The following is a 5,000-nucleotide window of genomic DNA, read 5'->3' as shown; positions in this document are numbered from 1 at the left end:
CGTTGGAGGAGCTCCAGCGGACCGCGGGGAGCGCGCCCGTCTTCGGGGCTTGTTGCTGGCCGTTGGAGGAGCTCCAGCGGACCGGGGGGAGCGCGCCCGTCTTCGGGGCTTGTTGCTGGCCGTTGGAGGAGCTCCAGCGGACCGCGGGGAGCGCGCCCGTCTTCGGGGCTTGTTGCTGGCCGTTGGAGGAGCTCCAGCGGACCGCGGGGAGCGCGCCCGTCTTCGGGGCTTGTTGCTGGCCGTTGGAGGAGGTCCAGCGGACCGGGGGGAGCGCGCCCGTCTTCGGGGCTTGTTGCTGGCCGTTGGAGGAGCTCCAGCGGACCGCGGGGAGCGCGCCCGTCTTCGGGGCTTGTTGCTGGCCGTTGGAGGAGCTCCAGCGGACCGCGGGGAGCGCGCCCGTCTTCGGGGCTTGTTGCTGGCCGTTGGAGGAGCTCCAGCGGACCGCGGGGAGCGCGCCCGTCTTCGGGGCTTGTTGCTGGCCGTTGGCGGAGCTCCAGCGGACCGGGGGGAGCGCGTCCGTCTTCGGGGCTTGTTGCTGGCCGTTGGAGGAGCTCCAGCGGACCGCGGGGAGCGCGCCCGTCTTCGGGGCTTGTTGCTGGCCGTTGGCGGAGCTCCAGCGGACCGCGGGGAGCGCGCCCGTCTTCGGGGCTTGTTGCTGGCCGTTGGAGGAGCTCCAGCGGACCGCGGGGAGCGCGCCCGTCTTCGGGGCTTGTTGCTGGCCGTTGGAGGAGCTCCAGCGGACCGGGGGGAGCGCGCCCGTCTTCGGGGCTTGTTGCTGGCCGTTGGAGGAGCTCCAGCGGACCGGGGGGAGCGCGCCCGTCTTCGGGGCTTGTTGCTGGCCGTTGGCGGAGCTCCAGCGGACCGGGGGGAGCGCGCCCGTCTTCGGGGCTTGTTGCTGGCCGTTGGAGGAGCTCCAGCGGACCGCGGGGAGCGCGCCCGTCTTCGGGGCTTGTTGCTGGCCGTTGGCGGAGCTCCAGCGGACCGGGGGGAGCGCGCCCGTCTTCGGGGCTTGTTGCTGGCCGTTGGAGGAGCTCCAGCGGACCGCGGGGAGCGCGCCCGTCTTCGGGGCTTGTTGCTGGACGTTGGAGGAGCTCCAGCGGACCGGGGGGAGCGCGCCCGTCTTCGGGGCTTGTTGCTGGCCGTTGGAGGAGCTCCAGCGGACCGCGGGGAGCGCGCCCGTCTTCGGGGCTTGTTGCTGGCCGTTGGCGGAGCTCCAGCGGACCGCGGGGAGCGCGCCCGTCTTCGGGGCTTGTTGCTGGCCGTTGGAGGAGCTCCAGCGGACCGGGGGGAGCGCGCCCGTCTTCGGGGCTTGTTGCTGGCCGTTGGCGGAGCTCCAGCGGACCGGGGGGAGCGCGCCCGTCTTCGGGGCTTGTTGCTGGCCGTTGGAGGAGCTCCAGCGGACCGCGGGGAGCGCGCCCGTCTTCGGGGCTTGTTGCTGGCCGTTGGAGGAGCTCCAGCGGACCGCGGGGGAGCCGGGCGTTCGAGTTGCCCAGGCAGGGGGTTATCCTCCACTAGCAAACCTCCATGAGCAGCGGAGCCCGTCAGCTGCGCCAAAAAGAACCACACGAGGGCGGCCTGGGGTTGAAATCCCCCGCCACATAGGAACGAATGCCGGGCGTTCGAGTTGCCCAGGCAGGGGGTTATCCTCCACTAGCAAACCTCCATGAGCAGCGGAGCCCGTCAGCTGCGCCAAAAAGAACCACACGAGGGCGGCCTGGGGTTGAAATCCCCCGCCACATAGGAACGAATGCCGGGCGTTCGAGTTGCCCAGGCAGGGGGTTATCCTCCACTAGCAAACCTCCATGAGCAGCGGAGCCCGTCAGCTGCGCCAAAAAGAACCACACGAGGGCGGCCTGGGGTTGAAATCCCCCGCCACATAGGAACGAATGCCGGGCGTTCGAGTTGCCCAGGCAGGGGGTTATCCTCCACTAGCAAACCTCCACGAGCAGCGGAGCCCGTCAGCTGCGCCAAAAAGAACCCCACGAGGGCGACCTGGGGTTGAAATCCCCCGCCACATAGGAACGAATGCCGGGCGTTCGAGTTGCCCAGGCAGGGGGTTATCCTCCACTAGCAAACCTCCACGAGCAGCGGAGCCCGTCAGCTGCGCCAAAAAGAACCACACGAGGGCGACCTGGGGTTGAAATCCCCCGCCACATAGGAACGAATGCCGGGCGTTCGAGTTGCCCAGGCAGGGGGTTATCCTCCACTAGCAAACCTCCACGAGCAGCGGAGCCCGTCAGCTGCGCCAAAAAGAACCACACGAGGGCGACCTGGGGTTGAAATCCCCCGCCACATAGGAACGAATGCCGGGCAACCAGGGGTCGAAATCCCCCATTGAAATGAATGGCGGGCAACCAGGGGTCGAAGTCCCCCATTGAAATGAATGGCGGGCAACCAGGGGTCGAAGTCCCCCATTGAAATGAATGGCGGGTTACCAGGGGTCGAAATCCCCCATTGAAATGAATGGCGGGCGACCAGGGGTCGAAATCCCCCATTGAAATGAATGGCGGGCAACCAGGGGTCGAAGTCCCCCATTGAAATGAATGGCGGGCAACCAGGGGTCGAAGTCCCCCATTGAAATGAATGGCGGGCTACCAGGGGTCGAAATCCCCCATTGAAATGAATGGCGGGCGACCAGGGGTCGAAATCCCCCATTGAAATGAATGGCGGGCAACCAGGGGTCGAAGTCCCCCATTGAAATGAATGGCGGGCAACCAGGGGTCGAAGTCCCCCATTGAAATGAATGGCGGGCTACCAGGGGTCCAAGTCCCCCATTGAAATGAATGGCGGGCTACCAGGGGTCGAAGTCCCCCATTGAAATGAATGGCGGGCTACCAGGGGTCGAAATCCCCCATTGAAATGAATGGCGGGCGACCAGGGGTCGAAATCCCCCATTGAAATGAATGGCGGGCGACCAGGGGTCGAAATCCCCCATTGAAATGAATGGCGGGCAACCAGGGGTCGAAGTCCCCCATTGAAATGAATGGCGGGCTACCAGGGGTCGAAATCCCCCATTGAAATGAATGGCGGGCGACCAGGGGTCGAAATCCCCCATTGAAATGAATGGCGGGCTACCAGGGGTCCAAGTCCCCCATTGAAATGAATGGCGGGCTACCAGGGGTCGAAGTCCCCCATTGAAATGAATGGCGGGCTACCAGGGGTCGAAATCCCCCATTGAAATGAATGGCGGGCGACCAGGGGTCGAAATCCCCCATTGAAATGAATGGCGGGCGACCAGGGGTCGAAATCCCCCATTGAAATGAATGGCGGGCAACCAGGGGTCGAAGTCCCCCATTGAAATGAATGGCGGGCTACCAGGGGTCGAAATCCCCCATTGAAATGAATGGCGGGCGACCAGGGGTCGAAATCCCCCATTGAAATGAATGGCGGGCTACCAGGGGTCCAAGTCCCCCATTGAAATGAATGGCGGGCTACCAGGGGTCGAAGTCCCCCATTGAAATGAATGGCGGGCTACCAGGGGTCGAAATCCCCCATTGAAATGAATGGCGGGCGACCAGGGGTCGAAATCCCCCATTGAAATGAATGGCGGGCAACCAGGGGTCGAAAGTCCCCATTGAAATGAATGGCGGGCGACCAGGGGTCGAAATTCCCCATTGAAATGAATGGCGGGCAACCAGGGGTCGAAATTCCCCATTGAAATGAATGGGCCCATTCATTTTCAATGGCCGGGCTACCAGGGGCGCAGTACCACCTGTCGTCATTAGGGGCGCTGTAGATAGGGGACCGAGTCCCCCCATTCGAGAGGTTTGCACCCAAACCTCAAAATGGTTGGTGTACAATTATAGGAGAGACCTTTTTAAGACGTGGGAGCTCCAGGGCAAATCAAGGGAGGCTCGACCAACCCATATCCGCTTTAGATGCACTTTAGGTCGGACTCCCTTGCCAGATGGTCCCCTCCTCAGCCTGGTTCTCGAATTTTTTCTAAGTCAGCCCAACTTGGAAATATTTTCAGAGTGCCACTTTCAAGGGAGTTTCGCCCAACCCCTATCCGCCTAAGAGGCACTTCGGGTCGGCCTGACTGGCCACATTTTCCCCCTCCTCATCCTGGTTCTCGAATTTTTTCTAAGTCAGCCAAACTTGGAAATTTTTTCAGAGTGCCACTTTCAAGGGAGTTTCGCCCAACCCCTATCCGCCTAAGAGGCACTTCGGGTCGGCCTGACTGGCCACATTTTCCCCCTCCTCATCCTGGTTCTCGAATTTTTTCTAAGTCAGCCAAACTTGGAAATTTTTTCAGAGTGCCACTTTCAAGGGAGTTTCGCCCAACCCCTATCCGCCTAAGAGGCACTTCGGGTCGGCCTGACTGGCCACATTTTCCCCCTCCTCATCCTGGTTCTCGAATTTTTTCTAAGTCAGCCAAACTTGGAAATTTTTTCAGAGTGCCACTTTCAAGGGAGTTTCGCCCAACCCCTATCCGCCTAAGAGGCACTTCGGGTCGGCCTGACTGGCCACATTTTCCCCCTCCTCATCCTGGTTCTCGAATTTTTTCTAAGTCAGCCAAACTTGGAAATTTTTTCAGAGTGCCACTTTCAAGGGAGTTTCGCCCAACCCCTATCCGCCTAAGAGGCACTTCGGGTCGGCCTGACTGGCCACATTTTCCCCCTCCTCATCCTGGTTCTCGAATTTTTTCTAAGTCAGCCAAACTTGGAAATTTTTTCAGAGTGCCACTTTCAAGGGAGTTTCGCCCAACCCTTATCCGCCTAAGAGGCACTTCGGGTCGGCCTGACTGGCCACATTTCCCCCCTCCTCATCCTGGTTCTCGAATTTTTTCTAAGTCAGCCAAACTTGGAAATTTTTTCAGAGTGCCACTTCCAAGGGAGTTTCGCCCAATCCCTATCCGACTTAGAGGCACTTCGGGTCGGCCTCCCTGGCCAGATTTTCCCCCTCCTCAGCCCCGGTTCTCAAATTTTTTTCCAAGTCGGCCGATCTTCCGGATATTTTCAGAGCGCCGCCCCCGGAGCCTCCGGAGCCTCGGCAGCAGG

The sequence above is a fragment of the Leptonotus elevatus genome, unplaced genomic scaffold, assembly GCF_054856555.1.
Source record: "Leptonotus elevatus isolate MCC_2025b unplaced genomic scaffold, RoL_Lele_1.0 HiC_scaffold_252, whole genome shotgun sequence".
NCBI classification, from domain to species: domain Eukaryota; kingdom Metazoa; phylum Chordata; class Actinopteri; order Syngnathiformes; family Syngnathidae; genus Leptonotus; species Leptonotus elevatus.
Note: the sequence above shows the minus strand (reverse complement) of the source record.